Source organism: Coturnix japonica, chromosome 3 (genome assembly GCF_001577835.2).
Source record: "Coturnix japonica isolate 7356 chromosome 3, Coturnix japonica 2.1, whole genome shotgun sequence".
Classification (NCBI taxonomy): domain Eukaryota; kingdom Metazoa; phylum Chordata; class Aves; order Galliformes; family Phasianidae; genus Coturnix; species Coturnix japonica.
In genome coordinates, this window is record NC_029518.1 from 24,965,837 (window position 1) to 24,986,348 (window position 20,512).

Sequence of the window (20,512 nt, forward strand, 5' to 3'; positions counted from 1 at the left end):
GCCTGGGCTGTTGGCTGGGAGATTCAGGACCCAGTTGGGTTGTCAGTCCTCCCCTTCTCTGTTGCTTCAGTGCAGTCAATGCTGCCTATGCTGGGGCGCAAACCAGCCCAGCTTTGTGCCAAGTGAAAAACACAGCCATTATAATGCTCCTTTTCATTTCTCCAAGGAGAGCTGCAGCTATCAATTATTTGGGAAATTGGAGCCATCTGTGGGGCATAGGGAACCTTATCTTTTGCATGCTGCAGACAGCAGTGATATGAAATGGGAGTCCCCTGGGAAAAACACTATTATTATTTAAAGAGCTATCAGCTGTCATTGCCCTGCCCTTTGCTGAGGTTTCTGCAGCTTTCTGATTGCCTGCCTGTTTGGGTTCACACTGATTTATTGGACTTACATAAAGAAGATGACTAATGTGTTTTCCAAATGGCATTTCCCCACCCAGCAGTAACCCTCTCTTTGTCTGTACAAGACCTTGGGTGTTGTTACTCTTCCTATATCCACCCTGGATTGCCTTTTTTCTCTGTGGCTCCAGGTGCATCTCCGTTGCCTTCAGGAAGCTCTGCTTCTCTCACCCCTAACACAGTACTAGGTGTTTATCCCTGTACAAAGAGCAGTGATGGAAGAGAGTTTCCTGAGGGTCTGTGAGATCTGTGCCACCAGAGACATCCAAAATCCAAGTGGACAAGGCTGTGAGCATCCTGCTTTGAAGCTGTCCTGTCAAGAGCAGGGATTGCAGCAGCCATCAGCAGCGGCCCCTTGGAACCTGAATAATTGTGTGCTCTCCTCATTCCCCAGGAACATTTGCCCAGCTCTTTTCTGTCCTACTCACTTTCTGTGGGGAATACGGCTGAGATAACACAGTAAGTGGAGGGGGAATATAATTCCATCTTCCTATGAATGTTACCTGACATGGCTGGCTTCTCCATTTGGCCAGAGATTTTTCTGTAGGGAAAAAGATAAACTGAACCACATCTTGAATTTTCTGGACTGCTTTAAATCCAGAGCAAAGGGCTTCTGTGCTTGTATGGTCGTACTGTGCATGTGCTACGTGAAGTTCTCATCTGGATTTTGCACCAGAGCTTTCTGGCTGGATGTCACGGAGTTCTCTCTAGAGCTCACTCCGGGACAGGGGCACAAAACCCGGGGCAGCAGGAACAAAAGCCCCCTCCCCCCCTTTTCTCTAGCGGCAGGGTACGGCAGAGTGCGGCGCGGCCCGGCCCGGCCACGTGCGTTTCAGAAGAGGGGAAGGGAAGGGAGATTGCGATTAAGGTCTAAACAAAAAATAAGGGAGAAAAAGGTGATCTGAGAACGAATGGCAGTTTAATAACCTAATAACACTAAACAACAACAAGAGAGTTTCAACAAAGAGAATACCAAGTCCAAATCTCACCGATGGAGCTGTGGAAGGCAGGAAGCTCTGACCACGTTGTCTCCTCGCAGGGAGCCGGTCCAGCAACGCCGTCCCCTTCCTCACTTCCCTTCCGGTGCCCCTCCCCACATGCTCATTAAGGCAGTTCACAAAAAAAAACTTGTCCCCTTTACTCCCATTATGAAGCATGGTGTTCTGATGTGGAATACCAACACCAACCAAATTGCAAAACCATAACACTGGATACCTGCTGTGAGTTAAGGGCTGTTGAATACATCATAGTCCTGTGGATTTATCTATTAAGTGGAGCTATGAAGAGAACCAGCATGCTCACTGGAGTCATTCAGGATGGAAACCCCTTATGCCTCAGATGCTTCTCACCACCAGAAGCAGTTTCCCATTTCTTGGAGGCCTTTGCTCTATACAGGATATAAATGATAGTCTTGGATGTCTGAGAAGTGCCATCCTAAAACTCTGCTGTGTAAAGCACGTGGGATTTGAATAAATTCAGTAAATTGTGTTGGTAACTGGAAAAGCAGTGAAGCGAAGTCCAAAGCAAGACCAGGCCACTTTGCAAATAATAACAGCACAGCTAATTGCTCAGGAGTGATCCGAAAGCCATGGTAGCCTGGTGACTAAATCAGTGTCCTTCTGGGAAATGGACTGGATGCTTTGGGCCAGCCTATCCCTGAAAGCATGCGGTACGTATGGGAGGGCTACAATCAGCTACATTTCACTTGAAAATCTTCTGCCTTAGAAGATGTGTTCAGTTTTGGGGTCCCTCATTACAAGAAGGGTACTGGAGCGTGTCCAGAGAAGGGCAACAAAGCTGTGAGGGGTCCAGAGTCTTAGGGGAGCGGCGGAGGGGACTGGGATTGTTCAGTCTGGAGAAGAGGAAGATAAGGGGATACCTTATCCAAAAGAGTGGTGAGGTACTGGAACAGGCTGCTGAGGAAGGTGGTAGAGTCACCATCCTTGGAGGCTTTCAAGAAAGGGTAGCTGTGGTACTGGTTGGCATGGTCTAGAGCGGCCACATGCATGGGCTGATGGTTGGACTAGGCGATCTAAAAAAAAATAATGATAATGAGAGAGGGGAGAAAGAGAGCTATATATCTCTTTCTCTCTTTCCCAGACTCCCCATTGCTCACATCACAGCTGGTCATGCTTTACTCCAGCTCCATTTAAAAAAAAAAAAAATGAAGCTGTGACCATGTTTATTCATTAAAAACTGTGGGAGATTTCTTCTTTTTCCCTTCCTACCCTGGCCTCAGGTTGAAGCCCATGCAAACACACACACATGCGTTGCTGGCAAGATGAAAAACATGCAGGCTACTGTCAGCATTTCATGTAATACCTTTATAGGATTAAATATTTGAACAGTTCCATTAATCTTGCAGTTAGCTGTGCTGAACTGCATTACCCTCCCTGCTGACAGCTGGATGAACAAGTGCCCAAAGCTACATCACACTGCTAACATGTTTCCCTCCCTTTCCTATCTGGAGTCCTTGGCAATATGATCTGTGGAGCCTTTTGCAGAGCCAACATCCCCTACCTGCTTGGTCCTCACCATCCTTTGCAAAATCCTTACTGTAAGAGATCCTACTAATTACTTCCCTTTCTTTGACTTCTGGTGGGCAAGCAGCAAGCAAGCTACAATCTGATTAGCAAACTGTAGGCCAAGAAAGCTGTAGAGAGGGAACTCAGAGCCTTGGCAAAAAAAAAAAAAAAAGAAAAAAAAGAGAGAGAGAGAGAGGATGCAGCCCCACCTACTCTCTTCTTCCCTTTTATCTCCTTCCAGATGAGATGCAAATAAGTGATACCTCATATGGTGGCAAACCTGGAGGCTGTGATTTGCCATGTCAGTCATAGGTCCTATCTCTTATACTATTTCTTATCCCAAACAGCATCTGACCACCAAGGCTGAAGCTGGTCTGGTTTTCACGGGCTGAGGTTCTGACTCAGATCTGCTCATCACAAGACCTTATAAAAAGTCCCTCTCCAGCTTTCCTGTAGGCCCCCTTCAGGTACTGGAAGGACATTACAAGGTTTTCTCAGATACCTCTCTTCTCCAGGCTGAAGAGCTCCAGCTCTCAGCCTGTCCTCACTGGGGAGGTGCTCCAACCCTCTGGTCATCTTGTCCCTATTCTGAACTTGCTCCAACAACTCCATGTCCTTCTTGTGCCATGGTTTCCGAAACTGGATGCAGTAGACCAGGTGGGGTCTCACTAGAGCAGAGTAGAGGGATTAAATAAATACTTGTTGCTGCAGAGAGTCATTTACACCTGATGTCACTAGTTTGGTAAGGAATGTGGGGAGACAATGTTGGAGCAGAAATCTGTTACTCACACACCTGCATATAGGTAGGTTCAGACATTGACAGCATTTTTGGCTCAGTCCTTATTGCAGGACAAGAGCAAAGTATCCAATGAAACAAACTATGTGCAAATATAGTACTATTTGCATAGGTGGGGAGCTAAGAATAAGGTTTAAAGCTTCTGTGCAAAGCGCTGTCATTTGGCAGTTTCTGCAGGCTGCACAATGAACCTGCTTAATGCAAAAATAATGCAGAATTTATTGTGGATCTGGAACACCCCCTGATTAAAATTGTACATTTACCATTCTTTAAAAAATGTCATATAAGAATGTGCAGATTACATCATATTAAAAAGCAGAGAAAATTTGCAAGTGCCATCCCACATTCCTAGGTACAGCAAACACCATTGGCATCCCTAATATGAAAGTTTTTAATTTAATAGCTTATATTCCATTAGCATCCCTCATCTATCAAACCTGAAGTGCATAAATGCAGCACAGCACACTGTGCTTTGCATTTGCAAAGACAGTACTGTGAAGTGCATAAGAAAATATTTCTTGAGGCTCTAAAAACCATTTTCAACGTGATTGTATGTTTGCAAAACTAAAAATGAGTCTGGAAATGGATGGGCTGTGTAGATATTATGAAAAACCATTACATAGTTACATTTTGCAAACTCTCCACAAACATTTGTCCGCTTACCCACTGACCAAGCCATTGCCTTATCTAATGATCCATCTAGTCTGTTATTGTGCTGCTCCCTAAAAATAGCAACGGTGTTTGTTTAAGAGGCAAAGAAGAAAATAGTACCCACATATACACTTTCCTGGAGGAAAACTACTTCCTTATGTTCCAGACTGTAACCAGTATATGACCAAACATTAGCAGCCTTAGTTTGTTGAATAAAAACATTTAAATCCATAAAGATCTCCATCTAGGGGTCTAGAATAGGTAATCTCATAGAAAAAAAATGATTTTGTAGCTGCCAGGTGTTACGTATTCTCTGGATATTAGGTTCATTTTAACAGAGGGTACCAAAAGTCTCTCTGTCCCAAACCACTGCATGTTTTGAAAAGTGATGGCTTCCTCTTTTACAGAAGCTGAGTAATCTTTGGGATGAACAGAAGGTTCTGTTTTACTGATGTAAAAAATCCATTGATTTAGAATCCCGTTGCTAGCAGTGCAAATGTTAGTAGCATAAGGACAGTAGTAACCTATTATGTATTCTGTTTTATACATATTAGAGAGCATTCTGTATTTTCAGGTCACTGGCTCATTCAACAATAGTAAGTAATATAAGCACAACAAGTTGCTCAGTGATAATAAAAGAAGACAAAAATTCTGACGTGACTATTTGTTTCAGGAGCGTACAGCTGTCCAGTGGGACTTCATTGCAGAAGGACACTCAGGAAAGCTCAGACTTTGATAAAGGACAGATACTTCATGACTACTTGAGCTACATAAGATAAGGTAAAACTAATCACCTATGATTCAAGATAAGAACCTATTTCCACGGTGCTTCCAATCTTTTCTTTCTCTGCTTTGTATACAACAGGCATTACATCAAGAGTTACCTGTCGTTAGAAAGTGCTCAAACCATTCCCTGACTTAGTTACATGACAACTTCTCTTTGAATGGAGATTTCATCTGTGGCACTATGAATAATTTGATAGTCCTTTACTCTTACGCATCCTTAGTAACAAATGAAATGAACACTGGGAAAGTAGATGCCATGTTAGGAGGGATCAGCTTATTACTGCTTAACTCACTTGCTCTGTAGTCTTCCGATCTTCCTGGGAGTATGTTCCTGGCTAAAAGAGGTGGTAGGTATGTTGGACTTTCATGAGCCAGGGCTGCTTGGGAACACTTCAAACACTGTGCAAAGTGGATAGGCTCAATCTTGCTGCTTCATGATACAGCTGGAGACCAGACTTTTCTGAGAGCTATCAGCAAGACTGTAGCTCCTGTGAGTCCTTGGGAACTAGGAGCTGGCTTGAACACTTGAGAAAGCACCTAGTTCTATGTCAAGATTTTGGGATGTCCCAAGTAACAGATCTTTCCATAGTGTTCTTCATTGTTTTTTGCTACATAGTGCTTCAGTGCTCAGCCTGTATTCAAGCCAAGTATCTAGGGATGAATTAAAAAAAAAAAACCAAAAAAAAAAAAACCAAACAAACCCAAACCTCTGATTCAAGTATTCCTGAGATTTGGAGTCATACAAGTCAGGAATTTGCACTTGCATTTCATTCTCTACTCTTCCTCTTTAATATGTTCAAATTAGAGCATCACTATGCATGTGAGAATCCCTATACGGATTTGATATAGACAGCTGAGCCAAAAAGCTGCATTCAAACACAGCATCAGAGCACCTTCTTTTGTCTTCATTCCCGCCCAATGGAAACAAGCAAACAAATAGTGTCCAAAATACCAAAATAATCTTAGCCATTGTTATTTACAGATATTTTTTGTTTTCTTCAAGAAACCAACAGACAGTGACAGCACACAAATCCCAAAAGGTGTTGTTTCAAGCAACATTACAGATGTGAACACAGCAGATGCTCTGACACCAACCAGAAAGCGTGGAAGTGAAAAAAAAAAAATCAGCTCTGTTGTTTTAGTTCAGAGCCAACAGGTAGAGCCAAACCATGAAATCTATAGCATCTTCCAGAAGTCATTAGAAAGTACCTACACACTGAGTCCTCCATGACACAGATTGATCGCCTCCCCTCAAATACATTTACAGATCTCTGAACGAAGTTCTTTGTGTGCTAAGAATAAAAGGAGTTGTCATGTTCTGAATCAACTCATTTATGTTTCCATCCATTTCAGAGTGGAATTTCAGCCCTATTTGCAAGGATGGTTTTGCAGTCTCTTTATAGGGAATTGCTGAATTCTTAATTCACCTTATTCTTCACAAGATGGTGGGATTATTATAGGGTGAAGTACTGCCATATCCTCTCTTCAGATCTCTTTTATTCTAGTCTTCATCCCTAAAGGCTTCATGTTTAGCCCTCAGCTAGCCAATACTGCAGATTAATAGTCCTAGTCTCTGCATCTCTGGAACGTCTTTGTTTAGTGAATTGCTTTCATCGTGCACTGTATGCCTAGTTAAAATCTCTTCTTTTGGGACTCAGCTTTCATGCACATATCTTCTTGTTATTGCTTCTTTTCCTGCAATATTGTAGTACAGCTGGTGTCAGATTCAGATAAGATTCCTTTTCTGGTGGAGACAGATTTTAGGTCAGCCTCCACTGCAATTTTTTTGTCTCACCTGTGAACTTCATAGCAATATTGCCTCTACCATTCCCTATGGGATATCCTTAGAAGGACATAGGAGACATCTGCCTACTTTTGGAAAATACAGGTCCCTGGATACCTGCACCAGAGTGCAGGAGGAGCATGGCAGGCTGGAAGTAGAGTTTACACAATGCTCCTGCATGAAAAAAAACAAAAGCACCACTGCTTACAGCACTTGCAATGTTATGTATCAATGCTTCTTGTGCGTCATGATATGGGCAGTTGTCTTTCTCTATATTTTCCAGTTTTCACTGTCTCCATTTTTAGTCATTTCTGCATGCTCCTGCTGTAATCTTCTCTGAATTTGGCTTTTGATTCCACAGAGGCCACTATGTCACGACAGTTTTCCTCCTAGAGGATCAGCTTAGGTGACACATTTGAGAAAAATACTAGTTCCAGTGTTCAGGTAGAGATTAGGTCCTATAATTTAATAGTTCTCAAATCTCAGTTATTTATGTATCTGTTTTCCAAACAGGAACCTTGTTTGTTGTGAATGCTAGGCTTGGATTTCCCTAGTTTAGTAGTGGTGAGAAAGAGCGCATTGCAGATTTCTCTTTAAATCACACACCTTGAGTAATGTCTGCCATGAGCCAGACTCCTGCTTTTCTTTTCTTTACAGATAGGTGTGCATTTGTGACAATCCTTGGTCTTTCAGGTTTGAAAGGCAAAGAGGTAAAGCCACAATTCCCTATCAGATTGAATTCAGCTGATTAATAAGACAATGATATTTGGCTTGTATTATATAGAGCTACTGTCTCAAAATTCACTTGCCTTTCCTCCTCACTGCATACCTAGTCATCTACCAGATCTTTTATTTTTGGTGCTCAAGCTGCAGAGAACAATCTGCCAGCATGGCTACCAAAGGCTAAGATGCTTCACTCCTTCAACCTACCGACTAGAAATATTGTGCAGTATCACAGGATTAGAGGACAAGCCACATTGGAAGGAGCCATAGGAGATCTCCAGTTCAAAGCAGGGACAGCTTTCACCTTGTCAACAGGTTGCTCAGTGCTTTGTGCAGCTCACTCTTGAAAACCTCTGTGGATGGATATGGCAAAACATGTGAGGGCATCCTCCTCTGATATACGGTTGCCCTCAGATCTATAGAAGAGCAAGTTTTGTAAAGATGCAGCATCTGAGTTCAATATTGTATACTTTCTGATTACAGACTTCAAACTGGAAGTATATAGCTCATATCATCTATCAGAGTAATTGTGTTTGAGGGTTTTGCCGTTATCTCTGAGAGAGAAGAAAAGTGAGTGGAACAGACAAGAACCTTAAAAGATTGCAGGAGATACTGGTCACACCTTGAAATGTCTGAGAGCAGTGGAGAAATGTCCCATTTAAATGAGGTGTCACTCAAAGTACACATCTCTGTCTGCACAGAATGTGCACACTTGGCAGTGCACCAAATGGTTATGTTGCAGTCCTGTATGTATGTATGTCTAATGTTCCCTGTTGGACAAATCTGATGAAAAGTGTGCTACTTACAAGTCATCTGTCCAATCTGCCCGAGTCCCTCTTGAGTGTTGGTAACAGGCAGCATCTAGCTCCTTGATAACCTTGTTCTCACTCCTGTGGGGTGGGGACCCCCAGCCTAGTGGGGGGGTTCCTCACAACTTTGCTAATTCCCGTGCCTGGGTAAACCAACTGCTGTGTTTCAACACAAATTTCACCAAATATTTAATGCCAGGCAAGAGCAAGCTGGCTAAAGAACAGCCTGAGGTACAGCAAGCAAACAAATAAATCACCACAAACCTCTAAAATGTAGAAGGAAATTACTTACAGTTTCAAAAAAAGTTCATTAGGATCAAGGCTGGCCCAAAATTGCAGAAACTTCTCTGCTTTCTGCTGCCTTAAATACAAATAAAACTGTATGTATATGTGGTGGAAGATAAAGTGACACAAATACATTCAAATATTTATATTTATGTGCATGCATATATACATATAAATGCAATTATTTAAATGCGTGATTTCAAAGATGTATAATGTATGTATACATGCATTACATGTCTTTGAAGCCACACGCACACACACATATATAAATACAGATGAATTGTAATTTTATATAATTCTGTTATTCTATAGTGAAGTAGATCAGCTTCTATTCTTGAACACAAGTAAATGTGAGATTTCCAGAGCTAAAAAAAACCCAAAAGAACAAAACCCTGCAACCTCACACTGCCCAGGAGTGGTTTCTAATTACATTCACTATTATAGATCATCTCTGCTGGGTGATGCAAAAGGGAAGAGCTGAGAGATGATGGCAGAATTGCCAGCAGCTTTCAAAACAACCTTGAGTTACTAAGGCAGAATGTGGAAAGATTTAGCACTGAAAGTTTTTAAGCATGAAAGATGAGCAGGAATAGAGAGGGGAGGAGAATGTACTGGCCTGTCACACAGAGCCTTCGGATGAAGCCTATCCGTCTACATTTAGTCATTAACAAACAAGTGAATAACCTGAGCAGGCCCATGAATAGTTATAAGAATGTGTGAAAGGAAGAAAATAAATAATCAGAAAAATATATTTAATATTTATTCAATAGTTTCTTGAAAGAGTCACACTATGAACCAGAACAGAACTATGCCAAAACAAATCTCAGTTTCAGTGTACCAGGAAAATACAGGACAAGAATCCAAATTAGTGAGCCTGTTTCCCCAGTTTTTTGTTTGTTTATTTTTTTTTAAATACTAGCCCTAAAACCTACTGTAACACTGACAGCTGAGGTGCAGACCATATGAAATGGTGCCAGCTTCTTCAGTGCCATGGGCTTTTCTGAGCATCAAGCTCAAGGAAGAAAGAAGAGCCCATAGGGAGCCCCTAACTAACACTGATATGTTATCAAACTCTGTGCAGTACGGATGAAATCCATGAAGTTTTGACGCCTGAAATAATGGCATAACACACACAAAATATTCTGCTTAGCCTTTTCTTTTTTTCCCCTTTTTTCCTTTTCCTTTTTTCTTTTATTCCCCCCCCACCCCCACCTTTTGGTCCTTTTCTTAAGTGCATGTCTCTGATGAAAGGATTATAGAAATGTAACACTGCCTCTTTTGCCTTTGTAACCAGAGGAGGAGAAAGGAGCTGACTGACTGTAACAGCTATATTGCCTAACCAAAACATGGGAATCTCTAGCATATAACTTAACAGAATTTTGTATAAGTGAAAAAAAACCACACCAAAAACTCACAAAGAAGTCCCACTAAAATATAAAGACAAACAAAGAATAGGAGTTGTTTAACCACCTGTTTTGAATTCAGATGTCATAGGAGATCAGCATTCATAGGATTCAGTTGTCTAGAAGGGGGCCCAGAAGCTGCAGATGTTTTTTCCGTGCCAGCTTATTATGCAGTCACAGTACATTCAGAATGAGTCAAGGACTGATTACTATGCCCAGAGATACTTATTTAGCTTAAGTCTATCAATCAATGCTTCTTCTATATGAAGGTCCAGCTCTGAAAGAATCAAGAAAAATGCAGGTGCAAGAGGGAAATCTTTGTGCCAGTGGAGGCATCTGCAGTGACTTCTGCTGGGTGATGCTTGATCTGATCTTCCCCAGTGTACAATCAACCAACATATTTATTCAGCTGCAAAATCAATTGCTAAAGAAACACCACAGATACTATAGAAACTCAGACAAAAAAGTTAGGGGATTGAAAACCAAGAAGAACCTAGAATAAACTAAGAGGTGAGGCTGATGCTGTTGAAAAATTTGCTTGCCTTTTTTTTTTTTTTTTATTAGAAAGTTTGATATTTAAGCCTTTTCCACCTAAGACGGTTCCAGGCTAAAATTGTTCTATAAAGAAATCTCTAGTTGGGAGAGCCACAGAGTGTCTCAGGGAGATGCAGTTTGGAGGTAATAGATATCAGAAAGCCCACTGACATCTTTTCAGCACTGTTGTCACTTTCTCTACTTTTTCTCCTTTCGTCTGATCTTATCTTTCCCTCTTCAGTTGCTGCCATTTTCTCCTGTAACTACTGAACCCAGTGTGGCCTCAGTTAAATTATCAGTTTCTTGAAATTCTTCTGTAACAAGCATGATCATTTCCACATCTGAATATCTTCGTTCACTATGAACGCATCACTAGGTGTTACAAAGGGTTTCAACAGTGTTAAACAATCCTAGAAAAAATTACCTGGAATTGACTTGTAGTAGCAATTCTTACATTCTCTGTTTTGTTTTATTTTATTGCCCTCTCTCTATGAAGAAGAGAATGAACTGAATTAGAGAAATGCAGTAGGATATAAAAACGTTGAGTAGTGATCATTTGGTTGGATCCATGGATGTCTTGTATTGTAACCAGTGGAGCAAACATGTATTATTACATCAGGCAGCATTAGAGTGTTTTCTGAACAGTACCCAAGGTATCCTGAATATAGGTTATCAAATCCTTTGGTTTTCTTGCAGTCTCTCCTCTACTCTCAGGACTGCTTGTAACATACACTGTTAAACAAGGTACCTCCTTGAAAAACTGCCAGCCACCAGACAGCTCCCAGAGGAAATGCCAGTTGTTCTTGTCATGACAATTCTGTTGTTCTAATTGGATGCAACCCATTTTTAACCATAACACTGTTCTCTCCTTTTTGGACAGGAAGCATCTTAGATTCTTCTGTGTTGGGGTTTGTTTTCTTTTTGTTCTCCTGAACCTGAATTGGAGAATCTAAGATAACATGATGATTTTTTAAATTTTAATTTGGGTTCCTTTAATCTCATGCAGTAGGATATTCCTTCTTATTTGTCGTGATTTCTATCCTCAGTTCAATGATATAAATGCAGGCAATGTACAATGATTGACGCATATACGGGAGAAAATTATGATAAAATCAGCTTTTACACTGAAGATCATAATCATAACACATCAGGTATTTGCACCAGTGTTGTTTGTACAATATCACAAGAAAGTGATTTTCCGTGGACTCTTTGGAATATCTCTTTGCTTTCTGAATTACAGAGGGTAATAATTTGAAGTAGATTCCCAGTGTTTCTCTGTACATAAGACAGTTGAGATACATTCACTGTCTTTGGTTTCTTTTCATGATCTTTCATATCTGGAGCTGCTTAAAAGATGGACAGCTGCATTTTGTAAGTCTCCATCTTCCTCTTGCTTATTGCTTTTAGAATAGAATCATAGAAGCACCGAGGCTGGAGAAGACCTCAAAGATCATCATGTCCAGCTGTCCACCTACCAATATTTCCCAACTTAACCAGGTCCTTTAGTATATCTAAACATTTCTTGAACACCTCCAGGGACAGTGAACTCCATCGTCTCCCTGGGCAGCCCATTGCAGTGCCTGACCACTGTTTCAAAAATAAATTTTCCTAATATGCAACCTGAACATCACCTAGCACAACTTGAGGTGATTCCCTCTAATCCTATTGCTAGTTACATAGGAAAAGAGGCTGATCCCCAGCTTGCCATAGCATCCTTTCAGATTGTTATAGAGACCAGGATCCTGGGAGCCTACAAGCTACATTTATGAAAGCCTGAGCATCTCTCTAGCCTTAGATTAACAGCTCAGCAGATACAGCATTTCTGGTTTAAAAAAAATAAATATTGTTTATTTTCTGACATCACTGACATGGCATAAAAAGTCAAAAGGCAGAGAGTGAATGAGGACTGATGCTCTACTCAAGGAGAAATTCCCCGATCCCTCTCTTCCACACCAAATGCACAAGGATATTTTTCTGTATGTTTTCTCTGCAGCACATCAGAAAAGAAAGGAGTTAGTTATAGACTGCGAAGAACATGACAGTTCCTGCCCTCAGGCAATTCAGCCTGCTGCTTCAAAATCATCACCAGCAGCAGAATCATGCCCTTTTTTGTCCAGCCCATGCTTCAGAGTGCAAGGGACAGCACCTTTCACTGGAGATATACTGTGGAAGGACATGCAGGTACAACAGAGGCCAGACAGGTAGGACAAGTAATAGCTTTTATTAGACTGCCCTATTTAGTCAGGAAAACTGGATAAACTGTTGGGTTTTCATCAACCCCAAACTAACTGTTGGAACGAATGGCTGTACAAACCTCCATGTCCTGGCACCTTTTTATACATTCTTCTGAGAATTTTGCTTTAGAAAGCTAGAAAGAGAAACTACATGGGGAAAATCTCCTGCTGGGATGCCTCTCAGTAAGAATGCACAGGCTGCTCAGGGTAGCTATGCTCTGACTCTGTTCTCTGCTGACTCATTTCATTTTCCCAGCCCAGTACTATGAGACTATGTAATCAATAATACCCCGCAGTCTCATAGACAGTAAGCAAAGAACACATACCTATCTGTCCTTGTGTTGTTTACTTTTAACTCTGGATTTCATTATCTTGTAATTTCCTTACTTGCTGCTCTTCTGGGGATAATGCTGGGTTTATCTGTCCTCAGTTTATATAATTTGTTAAGGAAAGCATGAACAGTAAGAAATGGCCACTTTTCTAATGCACATTGCTGGTGTAATCATGTGCTGGATATGAATTCTTTTTTTTTTCTTATGCACTTTATTCTTGTGTCCGTTTACCTCAGTTTTTTTGAAGGTAGGGCTCAGGTGGGATATTCTTCAAGGTAGCGAGTTTTGAAAACTCTCCACAAAGGAATAATTTACATAGTGTGTTGCTGTTACTTTCTCCTCCACGGCTCTGTTTTTACACATTTAAGACATTTTAACACATTTACATAGCCTTTTTTTTTTTAATTCAAGATTATTTGTGGGTAAGATATTGGCCAGTTAACCTTATTTCTCCTAGCTTTATCAAGGGAAATAATGGCAATCTCAAGCTAAAACAAGCATTAGTGTACACTTATGATGAGTAGTCATTCGCATATTAACCAATCATAGATAAGAAAAGCAACGCACAGTTGGGATGGTAAGCACGGAGCTCGCCTATTATTAAAGGAATGAAAAGGAATTCACTGTGGTTCAAAATATGAAAAACAGACTCGTACTATTTTCAAGGAACTAAAGATCATAACTTCCCTATGGAATGAGTATTACTGTTATGGAATAACTAAAATCTGAGATAATGTTGCTGATAAACAGTCACATAAAAAGGTGATTTTTTTTTCAGACTACATTGGTTAGATTTTCTCTTGCAAAATGTTGATGTGAATTGCTCCCAATGAAAGCAATGAATAGATGAATAAAACCATAAAACATCTTTACAAGGCATGTCAGAAGCAGTCATTTTCAGAATCTATTGAGACAAAATCTGATCCAGTGTGATCTGCTTTTCTGAAAATGAAACCATTTAATGGGATGCCTAAGCAGGGACATTGGTTCTGCATTTAGATATCTTCATTAAGGAGCTGGCTGTGAAATTCTGTTGCTTCTCTCTCAGTAAAGATTTTTATTGAAGACCTGGAGTTGAGCCAAACATTTACAATTCATGTAAAAAACAGGCATGCTATCCGTCACTACGGCTGCTGAAAGCTGTTATTCAGTTGTGGATAATACATGTGTTTTTATCTTGGTCTTTAAATGAAGCCTTTTGGAACAAGAGTGTGAAATGGAAACTTCTGACACTAAACCGTCACAGCCACAAAGAAGGGGATACCAGATACAGCTTCAGAAAGGGTTTGAACTTTGGATATTTGTAACAGATTCAGTGATAATTTTGTGGTACAATTAATGCATAATTGGTGTTATCTGAGACAGAATCTGGCTTGGATTCATAATTCTTATTTGCTCCCTTCAATATAAGGCAATGAACTTATTCCTGTTCTTTTTTAATTCTGGTGTAAAGACAGAGAATCTCCCCCCAAAATTAGTACCACAATGTTGGTACAAATTCACATGGTGTCAGTGATATGGCCATAAAAAGAAGAGCTAAGGGGTTTTAAACAACATATTTTTCACCAAGCATGAGGTGCTGACCTAGTCTTTATGCTTTCTATGAGAAATAAATGTCCATTCTTCCACACCTGCCAAATAAAACTTTAACTTACACTCATCTCACTATATAACATGCAAACAAGCTGGATTACTATTCTAGATTTATAAATGCATTGAGGTATAATGCGATGGTAGGAACTCTAGCTTGTTTGTATTTGAGAGGAGATAAGTAAATTACAAGTCATCTTCAATAACTTACTCTGATATGACATTATGATGAAAGCTGAATAAACTGCCAGCAGCTGCGTCCTTACCTTCTGCACTTCTGATCTAGAATTAAGTCTTTGCTGGGGATTATTTAGTGGACTTCACTGTCTGATGGAGGAAGCTTATCACATGGATATTATTAATACTCCATTAACAGGCATGTGGTGTCAGCTGAAAAGAACAAAGCAATTTCCCTGAGAGGAGGCAAACAAGTTTAAAAGCTCCTGCCCCCTTTTCAGTGGAATAAATGTGACAAGCTTGTTATCAACACAAAAGACAGAGACATTAGCAAGACAACAACCATTAAGCTATTAATAGTTTTCCATTTTATTGGCTAGGCTTTTACACAACACAACACGATTTATTATCTCTTCCATGCTACATCTCAAGCTGGATCCTGTAATGCTTTTCACTGTTAAATAATACAACATAGTAGATACAATAAATTACAGGAAATGGTGGTGTGAGAGATGCTGCATGGTGAATAATTTACAAAAAACAAAGCAGAGCAAGAAGGAACCAGTTTTGGAAGAAGAGACAAAAGTCTTAGAGGAGGTCTGAAGAGTTAATGGAAAAGGCAGATTCAGGAAGCTGTTTCAGATGGCTTCAAAAGATCCTTCTAAGGTACCCTCATTAGTAGAATGCACTATCTGTGACTGTTTTACTGCCATGCCATACATCCACAGGAACAAGGTTATACCACACGCTTACGCTATCCTGAGCTCCAGAGCTGCTACCATAATAAAGAGTCACAGAAGCCCTACTGGGTAATGAGCTGTTAGGGATTGCTGATGCGCTGGCCTCTTGAATGTGAAGCAAGGGACATGACATGACATGTTTACTACCACTACCAGAGGAGCAGTCTGAGGTGCTATTGTAAAGTGTAATCAGTAATAAATGATTAATTAATGGCTTTAAAATGGTCTGAGTTCATTATGCAGTGGTGAGGATGTGAACAGGGCTATTATTAAAAAATTCATATGTTATTGGCCATAGAACTGATAAATACTCCAAAGTGCTCTTCTATTACAAAGTGACAGGCAGTTCACTTTCTCATTACTTTTCTGTTTTTAATTGCCAATAAGGGATGGCTGTGCCCATGTTTGTCAGACTCCCTCAAAGCACTCAGTGCCATTTAGCACTTGTGGGCACACTGGTGGAGTATATTTTCCTAAGTGTTTGGAGACTGATATAAATGCTTGAGATGCTGCCTCAGTTCTCCACCTATTCCTCTGTGTCTCAGTCTCCTACCCTCACACAATGTCAGTCAACAGAGCACAGACTAGGAATTAGGAGCCTTAGCTTATCTGCCATTTACCTGATATCTGGTCTTCAGCAGATTAGAGAAACAGATTTAAGAGACTTCATTGGTAAAATGAGGGAAGCGATGTAATCAGTGATCTACACAGAGTGCTTTGGTACCTAAGAATGAAAAGTGTTGCCATTAATTTCTGATTTGGAGAGCTCTGCAAACACAAGGAGCCTTATTTCTGCAGTAGGACATTAAATCCTGTGTTTCCATAAAATAAAAGGGAAGACAAAGTAGTATAGCCAGCTGATACAATTTGAATTTGAGACACCCTCCCCCCATACCACTGGAGTCCCAATTTTGGACCAACTGAGAGATATACCTCCTTCACTGCAATGACAGTAGGGGCGTATATTAGCAGGTAGGGACATGATTTCCAGGTACAGATTGATAGTGGAAAATCTTTTAATACCAATACTTGAAATTCAGTATGTACACTAAAGGTAATGTGAGATAATTTCCCAGAAATTACTTCTGCAAGGTACAGGGGTTATTCCTTCAAGCTGATGCCAGCTGGAGGATGTGACAGGAACCACTGTTCAGCTGGGATTTGGGAATCCTTTGCTCCCTAAAGCTGGCTGTAGGCTGCTTATCACAGCAGTTGTGCTGGAGGCAGGGAACACAGACCTCCCCAGGCAGAAGTCAGAACTGAATCTCTTTCCCCAAGAAAGTTTAAAAAAAAACCACAAACAACCCCCAGAGTTTTAGGCATCAGCATAACTGATGATACATGGGAGAGAGAGCTCTGTCCCCACTGTGCAAGCTGTTCTGCTTCTGTGTGACTACCTTAAATATTCCTTGTCCTAGAGTGGCTCTACAGAGCATGTGAATGCAGTGGAGGAAAGGCAGCTTCCAGTCACTGCTCAGTAGGGGGCTTATGAAATAAAACTAGAACTCTATGGGAATTCAGGGCAATTTGGGTCGGTGATTTGCAAAAACAGAGGTATGCCTCAGCAAGCATTGTGGGAATTCAGAGTGGGAAAGAAGCCTCGCAGCTTATTTCACCTGGCTACTCCAGTGCTACCATCCTGGGCTGCCCAGCTATGATAACACAGCCTGTAGCCTATTGCACATTTACTTTTGGCTCTGGACTCATTCCATCTGTAGGCAGCAGGATCCCACTGTGAAAGCTTATTCCACAGTCCAAGCAATGCTGTGAGTTTGCCACTCCTTCAAAGAATACAAATTTTCTGTTTTTTTTTTTTTCCTGTTCTCTGCTTTACCAATGACATTTCTTCTCCTTGCTTTTACATTTGGGGTGAGCAATTTTTTCCCCCAAACTTTCCTCCAGTCCTGACTGTTTTGAAGAAGCAGCAATATATGAGACTTGGAGGCAAAGAGAAAAATCTGTACCATAAACAAATTCTAAAGTAAGGACATTACATGGGAAATTGATAATCACAGCCTAAACCTTTGATTAATCAGCTGAGGCAAGTGTCAGGTCAGCTGTGGGAGCACAGGTGAGAGTAATTGAGCTGTGCTCCCAGAAGGGGTGAAGCTTGACTCCACCTCCTCTAGACCTCATTTAAGGGCTGACCACCACTAAGACAGTATCTCTTGGAGATTGGTCCTTGGTGGGGATTGCCTCAGTAGTTCCCAGCAGACCAAAGGCTTCCACATGAGTGAGTTTTTCCTGTAAATAACCTTTTGGATATTTACTACCATCTTTTCTTTTTTGTCACTGTACAACCCCTACAGCAAGATTAAGTGTTGTGTTTCATCAGGTTTCTTACTGTTGGGGTCTAGCTAAACAAGTACTGTGTATGACAAAGGAACCCAGTCCTGTAACATTCAGTCTTACAAATGCCCACCTTTGCTGATGACTCAACAAGGGTGCTGTGGTATCAGCATGATAGTGGTGTCATGGAGGTGCCCTGGCTCTAGCTGAGTCTGCATCTGGGCTCCCTGTGCCTCAGTGCAACAGTGGTGCAGACTGTGGAAGTGTGCCAGCCACCCTGGTAGAGGCGTAGGCTGGGAAGAAAGCTAGAGGATGGCTGTTCTGCATTTCCCTGGAGGTAGGGGACCTTGCATTGCAATGAGTTACTGAAGCACAAGATAGCCAGGACATGCTAATTTTGTCGTGCCTAGGTACAGGTCCCAGTGGTGGGGTCTGCAAGGACATGGAGTGTCTAAGACTTTCTTCTGTTGCGTGCAAGGGTTTTCTCTTTTTTCAAGCTTACGTTATTCTTGAATCCAAAAGACAAGAAGGCCTCATGAGGCTTTTTTATTGGTCATACTGTCAGTGGGAGTATGGATTTTTTTTTTTCCTCTTTACGGTGTTCTTACAGTTCTGAGCCTGTTCTGGGTTGAGACAGTGTTTGTACAGATACTGCAGTCCATGTCTGTATGGTGAGCCTTACCCTACTGGGGCTTTGAGCCACGTTTGCACTATGACTGTGGTAATACAACCACTTCTGCACAAGTTTCTATCACATCCCTTTGCTGGCAGTGCTTGAATGCATAGTTTAGGCATAGGCCTGCAGAACTGGATGAGCCTCTCCAGCTCCTGCTAAAGAGTCTATCCTGTTAGCTGGGTGGCAGTTAACTGCACATTCTGAAGCCTGGGGGAGGTTCAAGAAACCACAGGAAAGAGAGCAGAGCTGCTCTACGTAAGCACCGGGCGCGTGTTTTCCGAGACAGGTGGAAATGTTTGCCAAGGGGTTTTTGGTGTTGGCTTTGTTGTATTTCAAGCAGGCTGCAGCTGTGGATGGAACCCAAAATGGTTCTGGAGCAGGTTTAGAGAATCTGGAAATTTGGTATCAAGTTTTCAGCTTGCTGCTCTAAAGCTGTATGGCCTTGAACAATTGGTTTACCTCCTGAATTCTAGTCTTTCCCCATGGTGGTATCAACATTTATTCATAAAGGCACTTGGAATCCTCATATAAATTGTATTAATGAAGAAAGGAGTAGCAATGCATTACATTTGTATGTGTTACTTATTGGAAGTAGGAAAAATGTTTGAATACGTCAAGTGGACGGTGAATTTCAAATACAAGATTTGAGGAAACAAATCATAGTAGAGTGCTCTTTTACTATGTCAAATCCTTCTCCCCTGAAGAGGTTTTGTTATGAAGAAGAAAATCACCAGGCGACTCCGAAAGAATAAATTTATTCCCTGCTGGAAAGAGCAGATGCCCAAGATACCAGTGTTGCTGCTCTGTGCATATGCTGATTTCCCCAAAGGCACGGCCCAGGCTGCTTTCCTTTTCTTCTCTTATGGAGGGAGAAAGACACAATTATTTTCATGCCAGATGCACACAGTCATGCATGCTCAAGCCCTCATGCTGCCTTATTCCCCTCCCATTTAAGCCTCTAGTCTCTAGAATTTCTTCTGAAAAGATTCAGTCCCTCAAGGCCTGAAAACGTGCAGAGATGCCATAATTCCTCCAGTCCTGGACATGCAATTTATTCTCATCACCTTGTCCATAACCTTTCATTCATTCTCAGCTCAGTTGCAGCTCCCTCTCCTTTCCTCTCTCATCTTCTCTCCCTTCCATCAGCTGTCAAAATGAGGGACATATATTCTTAAATAAAAGAAAAGAAGAAATGGAGAGTTGGGGAATACTTTTCCTGTTCCAAAATGATGTTCTCTTTAGTTCCCAGTTAGTCTCCAGTTCATGGGAGTTGGGCCTTAGTCCAGGAGTGAGAAGATAATCACCAAGATTTTATCATTAATTTAGCTATTGGAGAAGTATGGAAAGATAGGGTAGTGGGTTTCTTTTATTATTATGACTATTACTATCATTATTTATTTAAGAGGGAGCAGGAATTCAAGGAGTTCAGGGCAAGCAGGTCTCATTTATGTTCTACTGATACTTTGCTCTCAAAAAGCATTGGCTGCAGTAACCTTATATCATCTTCTTTGACTTCATGGGGAAATTTTTTTTCTATATAGATGGTGTCCTTGACTTCCTCATCCCCTTGCTCATATGTCACCAGCTCAGGAGAATGTCTCTGGCCTGGTCATTTGGATCAGCAGGACTTGATTTTGTTTCTAAGATCTTCCTTTATGCAGTGTTGATGTTGTTACTTCCGAATAGCTGGCTCCACTGTGAAAGCGCATTTTTTTATTTGAAGATATCCCACAGATAGTTAATGTATTGGCTTGGAAAAGCAAGCAGAACCAAGGGTG

At 41.1% G+C, this 20,512-nt stretch overlaps 1 long non-coding RNA gene across 1 annotated transcript in view; it reads left to right on the top strand.

Annotated features, from left to right (window-relative positions):
• Window positions 1–13,099, top strand: part of LOC107311134 — a 72,377-nt gene extending 59,278 nt beyond the window's left edge. Inside the window, exons 2-3 of the long non-coding RNA XR_001553887.2 lie at window positions 5,047–5,153; window positions 12,690–13,099. This is a non-coding gene — a long non-coding RNA (uncharacterized LOC107311134). The remainder of the gene's footprint in view (window positions 1–5,046; window positions 5,154–12,689) is intronic.
• Window positions 13,100–20,512: the final 7,413 nt, after the last annotated feature.